General features: G+C 34.8%; 1 protein-coding gene across 2 annotated transcripts in view; it reads left to right on the forward strand.

Annotated features, from left to right (window-relative positions):
- Window positions 1–14562, forward strand: part of PCNX2 (pecanex 2) — a 380127-nt gene that overhangs the window by 313214 nt on the left and 52351 nt on the right. The gene's annotated exons all lie outside the window — the stretch shown is intronic.

Here is a 14562-nt window from a genome sequence, read left to right on the forward strand (position 1 = left end):
GATATGGGTTTGTTTAATGATCTCTAACAATTTGATATCAATTTATAGGTTTTTCCAAATATCTAGGTTGAAATTTTGGATTGGTTAAACAAAGTAGACATGCAGTGGACCAAGACAGATTGATTGTAAAATAATTAATAGGGAGTATTTAGAGATTAGAGGTTGGGAGGAGAAACAAATCCTTGATTTTGTCCTCATGGGAAACTCCCAATGTGGAAACTACTTCCACTAAGGCAGATCAACAACTCCATGCAATTTAGTCCTAGAGAGTTGTCTGGGGCACTAAGAAGTCAGGCAATTCAATAATTGGTCAAAGGATATGAACAGACAATTTTCAGACAAAGAAATTAAAGAGATTTCTAGTCATATGAAAAAATGCTCTAAATCATCATTGATTAGAAAAATGCAAATTAAGACAACTCTGTGGTACTACTTTATACCTCTCAGATTGGCTAAGATGACAAGAAAAGATAATGAGAAATGTTGGAGGAAATGTGGGAAACTGGGACACTAAAGCATTGTGGATGGAGTTGTGAACTGATCCAATCATTCTGGAGAGCAACTTGGAACTGTGCCCAAAAGGCTATCAAACCATCCAAGCTCCTTTGATCCATTAGTATGTCTACTGGGTCTGTGTCCCAAGGAGATCATAAAAAAGGGGAAAAGAACTGTGTGTGCAAAATGGTTTGTAGCAATCCTTTTTATAGAGAAAAGGAACTGGAAACTGAGTGGATGCCATCAGTTGGGAAATGACTGAATAAGTTATGGCATATGAATGTTATGGAATATTATTATTCTATAAGAAATGATCAGCAGACTGATTTCAGAAAATCCTAAAAATTCTTACATGAACTGATGCTGAGTGAAGTACATAATAGACTCAAGAGAACAGTGTATATAGCAATAACAAGATTATATGATGATCAGCTGTGATGAACTTGGTTCTTTTCAATAACGTCATTCAGGCCAATTCCAATAGACTTGTGCTAGAAAGAACCATCCTCATCCAGAGAACTATGGAGTCTAAATGTGGATCAAAGCATAATATTTTCACTTTTTGTTGTTGTTTGCTTGTTTTTTTTTCTTTCTCATGTTTTTCTTTTTCCTTCTGATCTAACTTTTTTTCTGCAGCATGATAACCATGGAAATATGCTTAGAAGAATTTCACATGTTTAAACTATATTGGATTGTTTGCAGTTTAGGGAAGTTGGGAAGGGAGAGAGGAAAAAATTGGAACATAGGTTTTGCAAAGGTAAATGTTGAAAACTCTCTTTTTCATGTATTTGGAAAGATAAAAAGTTATAAAAAAAATAGAAGTCAAGAAATTTGTTTATGGTCAAATAGCTAGCTAAATAGCAGAAGGAGGACTTTGTCTTGGGGCTTGCAGACTCCAGGGCCAGAACTTGATCCACTACATTATATGACCTCTCAACTTGAAACAGATTTGGGAGACAGTTGCTTACTCAGGAGAGAAGCAAATTTTCTCTTACTGTACTGATCTTCATCTTGTAGCATGCAGGCCAGATTCCAAGAGAGATAATCTGACCTCCATGATCCTTCCCAGATATCCCAGAGACCAGGCTACCTACATTGAAGCTTTCATCTTCATCTTTTTAGACTCTGTCTCTTGGGGGTCCATGTCTGGATGTTTTGACATCTTTTTCCAGAACCAGGCTTACACATCCCTTCTCCTTTCCAGTTCTCTTTTATGTACTATCTTTCCTAATTAAAATATAAATTCCTTCCCTGGCATAGTATGCACTTTAAAAAGTCTCCCTCCCTCCTTCCTCCTCCTCCTCTTCTTCTTCCTCTTCTCCTCCTCTTCCTCCTCCTCCTTTTCTTCTTCTTCTTCTTCTTCTTCTTCTTCTTCTTCTTCTTCTTCTTCTTCTCTCTTTCTCTCTTCTCTCTCTCTCTCTTTCTCTCTCTCTCTCTCTCTCTCTTTCTCTCTCTCTCTCTTTCTTTCTCTCTCTCCCCCCCTCTTTTTATCCCCATATCTCATCTATCTCCATCTATCTATTATCTATCCTTTATATATACATATAAATAGATTTATACTTGATAAAAATCTCTAAAGTATAAGAAGATGCAGTGAATGAAGAATGTGTATTAGAGATTTAGAATATGGATTGGGCTAATAAGGAATCATTGATTTTTGGATACAGCACATATTTCTTTGGTACTTGCTTAGTGGTCCGTGTAATTATATCTATGTATGTATTTTCAGTTTTTAGACTCTAAAATAATCTAAAACAATTGTAGTCACAGTTTAATTTTTTTAACAAGGCACCATAATATAAATTACTTTGAAAAAAAGAAGTGACTAATAAAAATTATGATGATTTATTAAGTCAATTCTTGATTCTTCCAATGAGGCATATAATAAAAGGGTTTTCTCTTTGCAGTCAGAAGACCTGAATTCAAACCCCAAACAAATCACATAATATCCATTTAATCTCTCTGGGCCTTAATTTTGTCATCTCTAAAATGAGGGGAGGGGGTTGGCATGGATAATCTTTAAAATTTTTTCCAGTTCTAATTCTATACTGTCATGATAGTCTAAAGTAGTGTAGAATAGACTGGAACTGACACTATCTCACCAAGAGTTGAATGAACAGTAAAAGAATAATCTAGAAAAAAAACTACGTGTAGAATATCCATAAAAACATAACTTGTTTTGTTTAATATGTATGACTGCCTGCCATCTAGGGGAGGGGAGTAGAGGGAGGGAAGGGAAAAGTTGGAACAGAAGTGAGTGCAAGAGACAATGTTATAAAAATTAATCATGCATATGTTCTGTCAATAAAAAGTTATAATTTAAAAAAAAACATAATTTGTTTGATGATAGAGGTACTTGCTGATCCTAGTAGTTCTTTTTCCAGTAACACTTCTAATCTTTTGAGCCCACTAAAGGAATGGGACTCCAGATGAGAATAATTCTGGGGACAGTAAGTTGAAAAAAGAAACATTTTTCAACATCCTGCTTAGTATATGAATATAAATTGATTATGTTGTTTTAAAAGTACCTTCTATTAAACAGAGGACCTGATTTGTTTTGGAAATTCTTGCTCAGGGATTTCATAGTTTGAATTTTTAATTTTATTTTTTTCTAAGACTTCTTTCATTATATAAAATGAAGGGGGGATTTTCCCAGCCTTTTCTCCTTATACTATTTGCCCTGCAAAAGAATATACATATATAAATATGTCAAATCTAGTGATAGCTTCTAGTCTCAATGCAAGCTATCTCACTGTTGGATGCCCCAGTTGCTATAATCTTCAAAGATGTAATTCTTATCTTTGCATCATATTGACCTTAGGAAAAAAGAGGTTTCCTTTTTTCTTCCATCCTAGATCAAAATGATAGATTCAAAATGATGAATTTAATTAGTCTAGTGGGAATATGCAAATATTATCATTTAACCTTTAAGAAAAGGAATTCATCATTAGTGGACCTTTAGGGAAAATAAACAATAATCATTTGCTCATCAATGAAGCACCATTTCTCAATAAAATTATTCTGATTCTAAATAAACAAGTTCTTTGTGTCTATAAATTCAGGGTTGATTGAGATTGTAAAATAGAGTATCAGAAAAACAATAGGTCCTATACCTTAGGTTGGGTTGGGACAATGATCTTCAATAAATTCATGTTATTAAGTATTATTTTAATATTTCACAAATCTCAGGTTTTATCAATAAAAGTAGAGAATACCCTTTATAGATTATAATCTTTCAGTGTCTTGATGATTTTCATGAAATGTAGTGACTGAAAAACAAAGCATCACTGGATAGACATCTTTCTGGGGATGTTTTTCTCCCAATGTAGCTAGCCAGATCATTAGGCTGACAGATCTATATTTGAAGTCTTTTGAGTATGATAGGACTTTATAAAGCATAATTCTATTCCCATAGATTTTAAGAAAAGGTTGGCTTTCTGGAGAGCAATTTAGAATGATGTGCAAAGGGCTATAAACCTGTCAAAGCCCTTTGATCCAGCAGTGTCTCTACTAAGTCTGTATCCCAAAGAGATCATAAAAAAGGGAAAAGAACTCTCATGTGCAAAAATGTTTGTAGCAGTTCTTTTTGTGGCAAGGAACTGGAAACTGGGTGGATACCCATCAGTTGGGGAATGGTTAAATAAGTTATGGTATATGAATGTCACGGAATATTATTGTTCTATAAAAAATGATGAGCAGGCTGATTTCAGAAAAGCCTGAAGAAGCTTATATGATGCTAAGTGAAGTGAGTAGAACCAAGAGAACATTATGCACAGCAATAAGAAGATTATATAATGACTATTCTGCTAGACATGGCTCTTTTCAACAATGAGGTGATCCAGTCCAATTCCAATTGACTTGTACAGTTATCTGTACCTAGAAAGAGAACTATGGGGACTAAATGCGAGTCACAGCATAGTATTTTCACCTTTTTTATTGTGGCGGTTGTTTGCTTGCTAGGTTTTTTTTCTTTCTCATTTTTCCCCTTTTGATCTGATTTTTCTTGTGCAGCATGATAAATGGGGAAATATGTTTAGAAGAATTGCACATGTTTAACCTTTATACTTGCTTTCTAGGGGAAGGAGGAAGGGCAGAAAAAGGGAGAAAAACATGGGACACACGTTTTTGCAGGGATGAATATCTTTGCTTGTATTTTGAAAAATAAAAATTTATTATTATTATTTTTTTAAAAAAGGTTTGACTAGATGGTGGTCTCTGAGGTCCTTATACCCCTAGATCTATAGAACCAATAAGTCTATGTAATCAATATTTTTAAGTTCATCAAGCATTTTTTTTCCACAATAAGCCTATAAGATTTGTAGTAGGTGAATGTAATGATTCCTATTTTACATATGAAGAAGATGAAGCTTAGGAAGTTCAAGTGATTTATCTAATGTGATATATCTTATTAAAATCAGATCCAAGACTCAGAACTAGATCTTTTAACTTCCCAAACCACTGAACTTTCCACTGCATGAGAAATTTCCTAAACTCTATGATCCCTAGTCTCTACATTTCTCTATGTATATTTTTTTTTTCTTTAAAGAATGTGTCAAAGTAAGATTCTAATGTCTCTGACCAAGAGCATCACATATGGCTCAGTTTTCTCTACAGACAGGGCACAATGCCAAGTTAGCATAATTTATATTGTTAGATTTAATAGATAGTGGTAGTATTTTTTTTCAATGTTCAACTCTCGGGAGCTTTGCTTTTCCCCTGGGGACTGTACCAAAGAGATTCAAACTGTTCTGAGGTTGTTTTTTTGGCAGATGAGATTTAAAATGAATATTTTTTTAGTTGTCTGCCATTTTCTCCAAGAAGCTCAAACACTTTGTATCATTAATTCTTGAAGCCAAATAGTCCAAAGTTTAGCAGCCCTGTTTTTTTCTTCCAGTCCTCTATTGCCAATGGAATGTAAAAAAAAAAAAAAAGCCTATCTGAATTTGGTGACACAGATAATGCAAACTTACAGAATTTCTGAGAGACAGAGACTGGTCCCCTTTTTGTCATTTTTCAGGTTGGGGAGCTAATTTTACACAGAATAAATCAGATGGTCCTTGTTCCTGCTCATAATCCTTTGTTCAGAACCACCATAATTCCTATCTTAACATTAGTAGATATATGTAGAAATTTCTGAAATATTCATTAGGGAAATAAAAGCTCCTTTGTTCTCCAGAACTATCTATAATAAGAATTGACTTTCTTATTTCACTAGTTTTTTTTTCCACATTCTAGAAAAAAAGATAAATGTATAGTTAGGATTTCCCCTTTTTTATATTGGAAATTGGAAAATGGCAGTCAACAAGCATTTATTAAGTACCTGCTAAGCATTGAGGATACAAAAAAAAAAGATATAAACAAAAACAAAACAAAACCAAAACATCCCTGATGTTAATCAGTTCAGAGTCTAATAGGGAAGACAACCTGCAAAGAATCATAAACAAGATATATACAGGAAAAACTGGAGGCAGTCAGCATGGAGAAGGCATTACAATTCAGGAGAACAGAAATAGAATAATATTAGGGTTAGCAGAGGGGTAACTAGGTAATAAAGGAAATAGAGCACCAGGCTGAATTCAGGAAGACTCATCTTCCTGATTTTAAATCTGTTCTCAGATACTTATTAGCTATATGATCTTGGGCAAATCATTTAATCCTATTTGCCTCAGTTTCTTCATCTATAAAATAAGCTGAAGATGGAAATGGCAAATCACTCCAATATTTTTGCCAAGAAAATTCTATGTGAGGTCACAAAGAGTTAGACGCAAATGAAAAATGACTGAATAACAAGGTTAACAGATTACTCAACCAATGTAGACATTTTAAAAATGAGACTTAGATAAGATACCAAATGTTGGCAAAGAAGGATATCCCCAAGATTAACAGAAAGATTTGACTCATTTTAGATAAACCAATAAGAATAAAGGTTTGGGGTTGGATTGGATTAGATTCTGATAACTGTTGGTTTACTTAGTGGTCTTTAAAAATACTTGCACACTACAGCATCAACTGAAGACATTACTTATGAGGTGTTAGCTCAACTATAAGATAGCTAGTTACACTTCAAACAAGAGGAAACCTAAAACCTGTTTGGAGGGAATGTATTCCAGACCTGATGAGAATGTCTGGATAGCATCCCAAAAATTCTGCCTGTGGGGGGATATACCAATAACACATGTTCTGCAAAGGATGTGATATATATAGTAGATTATTGCCTTTAGGCTGTTCAAGAAATTGAAATACCTGAGAGTATGGTAGAAAAATATGGCACCAAATTGACTGTTAACAGATAATTCAGTTTAATTCATCATACATTTTTCCTTCTGGGTAATCAACCTCTCAAATATGTTTCATATCTCTCAGCAACAAGTTGAAAGACCATTTGAAATAGTGGATAGGATGTTGGATCTTATAGATAGACAAATATGGATTCAAATCCTACCTTTGCCACATGCTGGCTATGTGACCTCAGGAATTTTACTGAGCCTCCCGGTGTTCTAGGAAACTTTCCAAGCTTATAAATTAGAAATTGGCATCAGTGGAGAAAGTTTCTACACTGGGAGTTCCCTATGTCATTAAATCATATTTATGAGATAAGAACATGTATAGCACTGGGAATACAAAGAAGAAAAATGACATAGACTCCTCCATAGAGCTTAAAATTTAGTAATGAAGAAAGGCTTAATTCAATATTTCATTCCACAGATCTATAATTTCATCATTTTTGTATTCCCTCCACTTCTAGCCCCTCTAGGATTTGGTGGCAGTCTTTGATAATGTGTAAGACTAAAAAACTCATCTGTTGCCAACTTACTGATGAGCCAACTATGAATTTAGCAATGCTCGTCCTCAGAAGACTTGTCATACAAGCTAGTGATGGGATAAGACATCGTGTAAATAACTATTATAAGTCAGGATGTGATCAGCATGAAAAATCACACAGAGAAGAATGAGGGTCTGGGCAGAGAAAGCCCCCACTTCTAGTTGGGAGAATTAGGGAAGATTTCTTAAGCTTCCTGACATGAGAGATTTTTGAGGGCAAAGCTAGATCTTGAAAACAAGAAAGGATGTCAGTGATTAGAAATGTAAGAGACCCTTCTGGGTATGTATGACGGTCTGTTCAAACTCCAAAAGGAGAAGATGTGAAACATGAGGAACAGTATATAGTTTAGTTGGGCTGGAACATAGAATTCCTGAAAAAAAAATTGGAATAAGCCTGGGGCCAGATTATAGAGAGTTTTTAATACCTAGAAAAGAAAGTTTTAGTTTTTTGGTTTTTTCCATCATATAGATTATAGATAGACTAATTTTTTTGAGCAGGAAGTGAGTCAGATTACTAATGAATCACTAATATGACTTTTAAATAAAAGTTGCTTGGGAAGAGGTTGAAATTAGAAAGACTACTATCCTAACTGTCCAAGTGAGAGATAATGAATTTTTTTTGGGGGGGAAGATATGTTAATTGGGGCAACTAGGTGATGCAGTGATTAGAGCATAGGCCTAGGAGTCAGAAGAAGTGAATTCAAATCAAGCTTAAGACATTATTTACTAGCTATATGACCCTAGGCAAATCATTTAATCCTGTTTGCCTTAGCTTCCTCATCTGTAAAATGAGCTGGAAAAAGAAATGGCAAATCATTTCAGTACCTTTGCCCAGAAAGCCACAAATGGGATCATGAAGAGTCAGACACACTAATCAACTAAACAACAATGAAGGCATGTCTGGTTTCCTTGGTATTTCTTGTATGAGACATTTCTTCTCCCAAATGAGTGCATTTTCACTGTAGGTAAAAATGGAAGTCCTCATGCTTGTAATTTTCTGTCTCCATTTTCCTCTCCTGGCTTCCTTGACTTCCTTCAAATCATAACTAAAAATGCATTTTTTACAAGAAGTCTTTTTCCAAAATCTTCTTAATGTTGGTGACTTTCCTTGTCTATTATCACCAATTTATACTGTAGTTACTTTCTTTGTACATAGTTGTTTGATGAATATCACCCCATTATACTGTGAGTGCATTGAGAACAAGAATTACTTTCTCTTTTTTTTATATCTCATTGATTAGCACAAAAACTGCTATAAAGTAGTCACTTAATTTATGCTTGTGGATTTGACTTGTCTGGAGAGCCCGGATTGACATAGTGACAATAAGATTAGAAAGGGCAAGGGAGGACCACAAAGTATTGTGGAGGAAAAATTAATGGTATTTAGCCACAACATTATAAGTACTAGGGTTAGAAGAGGAAAGAGTCAAAGATGACTTCCAAGATTTCAGATCTGGATTACTGAAGGTTGGGGTGCCATCAACAACAAATAGGAAAATTGGGGGAAAGGGAAGATTAAGAATGAGATGTTAGGAGTATTTTGAATTTTGACATATTGAAAGGATATCTGATCCCAGCTTTTGTCAATGAGAACTGTGTCAGAAAGAAGAATAATGGAAAATGGTTAATTTTTTTAATCCACTGTATTTAACTATAGTTACTTTTTTTTCACCAATAGAGAAAAATAGATTAAAGCTTCAAAATGTATAAAAGAAGCAGCTTTTAGGCATGTCAAACAAGTAGATCAGCAATATGCAAAACTTAATAGCAAGAATAGGGAAATAGGGAATCCGTGAAAGTCTTTAAATCCCATAATAACATTTCTAATTGTCCTTCATCACTCTATAATAGCATTGTGGGAATTTTGCAGCGAGCAACACTGATACCATTATGTAGCTGCTTCCTGAGGCAGGTTAGTAAGTAAGGACAATATATCACATTTGAATGATGTTAAAAGGTTTTTTAAAAGTTGTTTTCTTTGCAACCTTCAAGTTAGTTATGACATATCATTATTATCTCCACTTTTCAGAAGACAAAAAGTAACCGAACTGGGATTCAAACATAGGTCTCCTTTTGCTAAATCTGTCTGCACTGCTTTGCCTCTCTCTGAGCAATCTTGCTTTTCACCAAGGTAGACTACATTTCTTCTCAGAAGGAATCTACTTCATTGCTTCCAAATTTATTTACTTTTGGATTCAGAGACCAGTATGTGACCATAGAACTGGTTTTTGTTTTTTGTTTTTTTCTTTTGTGTTCTGAGGAAAGCAGAATCCTACATACAGACTACTCTGAACTGATATAGCTGTCTTTCTACTGTGTGGGGGGGTGCCCCTCTTCATGGCAAAATTTATTATTTCTCTTGCCATTTAATTAATGCAGAAATGTCTATTTGTTCTCTTCACAGTCTGTTGTGTTAACTGTGTGTTTTACTCAGCTACTTTGGAACTGTGCCCCTCCTCCTACTTGCCTCCCCTTCCCCCCATCCGCCCCAATGTACGACAATGAATGTTTATTTGATGTGAGGAAAAAAACAATTTTCAGCAGTATTATATAACAGCTGCTGCAATTTGGTTGGAGGAGGGAGAGAGAAGAATAGGAAAAAAATTGGAGTTTTTGAATCATGTTATATAAACAAGTGAGTTAATCCCTATAAGACTAGAATCCTCCTACGCACTTCTGCTCCTAGATAACACATTTTTGAGAACTCTGTTGGTCTTCTTCCTTGCAAAATCTGTTTCTCTTTAATGTGTCTCAATGAAATCATTTGCAAAGCAGGCTATTAGGTGGTTGTTCTTGGGATTGTTCCTATCCAACTAGATGATGATGATGATGATGATGGTGTTAATGATAGATGACATTTATGCATTGCTTACTATGTGACAGGTACTAGCGCTAAGTGCTTTGGTATAATTATTATTATCTCATTTGATCCAACACCCCTGAGACAGAAGTTAAGTAACATGCCCAGATTCACACAGCTAGTATCTGAGGTCAGATTTGAACTCAGAAATCATGATGCCAGACTCAGCTTTCTATTCACTGTGCCATCTTGTGCTTCGAGGGCTCTGCTATACTCATGGTCCTTAATTTAGAAACTTAGTTATTCATTATTTCCATATTGTTAGAAACTTTAATTATATCTGAGTTACTAAATCCTAAGATTCCAAGACATTTGAAATATAAGATCTTAAAAGCTGGAAGAAACTAAGAACCTTTCTAATCTAGGAATTTTTCCTGGACTCTTTCAGCAAATGGATGAGACCTTTCTCAGAATAATATATAGTTTTAATATAATATTATTTTATTTTGCAATACATGCAATGATAGTTTTCAACATTCATCTTTGCAAAATTTGTGTTCCAAATTTTTCTCCCTCTTCCTCACCTCCCCTCTCTTCTAGACAGCAAACATTAAAATATAGGTTAAACATATAGATTAAACATGTGCAATTCTTCTAAATATATTTCCATATTCATCATGCTGTGCAAGGAAAATAAGATCAAAAGGGGGAAAAACATGAGAAAGAAAAAACAAACAAGCAAACAAATAACAACAACAAGAAAAGATATGCTTTGATCCAAAATCGGTCTCCAGAGATCTCTCTGGAAGCAGAGGGTTCTTTCCATCATAAGTTCATTGGAATTGCTTTGAATCACCTCATTGTTGAAAAGTGCCACATCCATCAGAATTTATCATCACATAATCTTGTTGTTACTGTGTATACTGTTCTGTTTTGCTCACTTCATTTAGCATTAGTTCATATAAGTCTTTTTAGGCTTTTCTGAAATCAGCCTGCTCATCATATCTTATAAAACAATACTATTTCATTACATTCATATACCATGACTTATTCAACTATTACCCAACTGATGGGCATCCACTCAGTTTCTAGTTTCTTGCCACTACAAAAAGGACTGCTACAAACATTTTTGTATATGAGTTCTTTCCCCTCTTTTATGAGCTCTTTGGTGCAGTTTTATAGCCCTTTGAGCATAGTTCCAAGTGGCTCTCCAGAATTGTTGGATCATTTCACAACTTCAACAACAATACTTTAGTGTTCCAGTTTTTCCACATCTTATTATTATCTTTTCCTGTCATCTTAGCCAATCTAAGAGATATGAAGTGGTACCTCAGAGTTGTCTTCATTTGCATTTCTCTGATCAATTGTGATTTAGAGTATTTTTCATATGATTAGAAATGGCTTTAATTTCTTCATCTGAAAATTGTTTGTTCATATCTTTTGTCCACTTATCAATTGGGGAATGACATATTCAGAATAATATTTTCAAGTAATTGAAAGAAGTGCTAGATTTTAGTTCAAGATTAGTGGCAATAAATATGTATTTTTCCCTATTCAAGCTTACAGACCACTCAAGATTGATCCATGGATCCCTTAGGGAGTCTGTGGAGCCCATTTTAAAAATTCCAAGCTATACCAACTTTCTCTTTTATCAAATAAGGAAAATGAGTCTCTGAAAAGTTAAGTGATTTAGCCAAAGCCATAAAGGTAATAAGCAGCATATTTGAGATTGAAATGAAACCCCTATTGCTCTTTTGTACCTTAGGGATCATTTTTCACCATGGAAGAATACCTCAATAATTCCGTAATTCAATTCAACAAACATCTATTAAATGTCTATTATGTATAAAACATTAGGCTAACTATTCATAAATGAGATGCATAGATGATCTGTGAGAGGCAACTAGATGGCTCAATGGACAGAGCACCAGATCTAGAATCAGGAAAATCTGAGTTTAAATAGAGTCTTAGATACTTACTTGCTGTGTGACCCTGGGCAAGTCATTTAATCCCATTTGTCTCAATTTCTACACATGAGCTAGAGAAGCAAACAGGAAACCATTATAGTATCTTTGCCAAGAATTTTCAAAGGGGGACATAAAGAGTCATATATGACTGAAACTACTGAACTTTATGGATCTGTGATCTGATACTTATAGCAACACATTCAATGGATGCTTATCCCTACCTTTCTCTAAATATTTCAAAGCTAGAAGATCCATTCTCCTCATTGGAAGCCTTGCTTTAGTTTTTTGGATATTTACAGGGTTTCAGTGAAGTACTGACTCTCCCCATATACATAATAGCTGCCCAACTTGGACCCATCTTATTTTCTACATACCCAGACAAAAATATAGAAACTCAATTTTCTGTAATCAGGGTAGCAGACATTTGAAATGAATAGGTACATTGTCTAGGCTATGTCCTGGAACACTAGGGTATGTAATAAGAATAACAGAAATCATGGGCTTTGAGTTCTGCCCTTGATTATATATATCACAGTTATTCAATTTCCTGTTTTCTCTGTACCATAAAGAGCTTTGGATGTGAAAGCAGAAGGATTAGGTTCAAATCCAGGCTGTTGACACTTTGGTGATATTGGACAAATCACATAACTTCTATGGGCAACAATTTCTTTACTTGGACTATGAGGCAGTTGAGATAGATGAGAGAGAGAGAAAGAGAGAGAGAGAAAGAGAGAGAGAGAGAGAGAGAGAGAGAGAGAGAGTGATACACACATATACATATATATGTATATTTATAAATATGCAGACACATAAATGCACATATTCATATATTTATTGTGATTTTTCTTTGCCCTAGTATATGAATATCATTTATATATGTATGCTAGGGGAACTCTGATCATACATATTTTCCCTTAATTGCCTACAATACCTTAATTCTACTGCATGTTTCCTAGCAAGATTTGTTGCTGATCCATACCATCATAAGCTAGATGGATATCATTGCTTTATTCTTCTGATGGATCTCATCTCCTTTCTAGTCCACTTACTTTCTTTAAATGCATTCGGGGAATATGTAATATGCCATTACCTATTCCGTATAGTGTGTCCCAGAAATGGATAGTGTCCTATCCAAATCATTTATTTTAAACTCAAAATCATGATTTGAACTTGTCAAGTGCCTTCCTGTGAATCCATCCTTCACTAAGTTACTTAAGAACACAGTTCTTTTCTCTCAAGTGTGCTCTTGAATACTCCCAAGCTTTCCTCATATCAACTCTCTCAGACTTTCTCAACTAAATTTTCCCCACTACAAATGTCACTGCATAACTTTCCCTTCTGTTTCATAGAAAAGCAATGATCAGCATCAAGACAATGTGGTGTGATGGATAGTGCAATAGACTTGAAATTAGAAAGAATCAGTTCCCACAATGAACACTTACCAGCAGTCTGACCCCGAAAAAAAATCTCTTCACTTCTGTGCTTCTCAATTTATGAGGCATCTGGAATCTGATCTATAATCCTGTGTTCTATGAATCTATCCTCTTTTTATATTCTTCCTCTTTTACCCCAAATATTCTGGATACAGTCCAGCTGATGTTCTTAGAGCACTTTAAGGTTTACAAAGTGCTCTACATGTATTATTTCATTTATTCTCACAACAACCCTGCCAGATAAGTACTATTATTATTCCCATTTTGCAGATGAGGAAATGGAGACAGGCTGGTTAAAGGAGTTTCCTAGGGTCATAAAGTAAGTACCATGGGAGGATTTGAACTCATATCTTCCTTACTCAAAGTTCAGCATTCTATGTATTGCACCACTGAATTGCCTCAAACATACATAGCTCTACTCTTATCTTCAAAGAAAAATCTTTACTTGATTTTGTTGTTCTTTCTCTCTAATTCTCCTCTTCATTTCACTATGAAATATATCAAAGGCATGGTCTCTTGCCTCTGTTTCTTCACCAGTCAGTCACTCCTTAACTTCTTGAAATCTGATTCCTGTCAAGCCTTTTTACAGTTGGCATTTGCATTTTCTGAGGTCCCTCGTTTAAATACTCATCACCTTAATTTCTCTTGAAGGGGTATGAGGTTAAATTTGGGGATCCCCAAAACTAGTCTCTCTGGATAATAGAGCTATCCCTTCCCCATTTTCTCATGGGACCTCGTACAATTCCCTTGGTGCCATTCTGCCTCTCCCAGACCCTTCTTAAATTTCTGGAAAAATTCCTCAGCTTGCTTATTTTCCTTCCCTCACAGACACTAATTCTCCACAATATCCCTGTGAGCTAGTAATATGTATCCTCTGACTTTCACAGAGAAAAGTGATTTATTTAATTTCATCAAAGGTGTTGTTTGAAATGTCAACAAAAGAACCTGTTGTCTCATCTCTATCAATCGAGTGTTCTCTCCTCTTAATAATAACTCATTTATAGGGTGTTTTCAGGCTTACAAAACATTCTCCCCATATCAGCCT

The sequence above is a fragment of the Antechinus flavipes genome, chromosome 4 (genome assembly GCF_016432865.1).
Source record: "Antechinus flavipes isolate AdamAnt ecotype Samford, QLD, Australia chromosome 4, AdamAnt_v2, whole genome shotgun sequence".
NCBI lineage: Eukaryota > Metazoa > Chordata > Mammalia > Dasyuromorphia > Dasyuridae > Antechinus > Antechinus flavipes.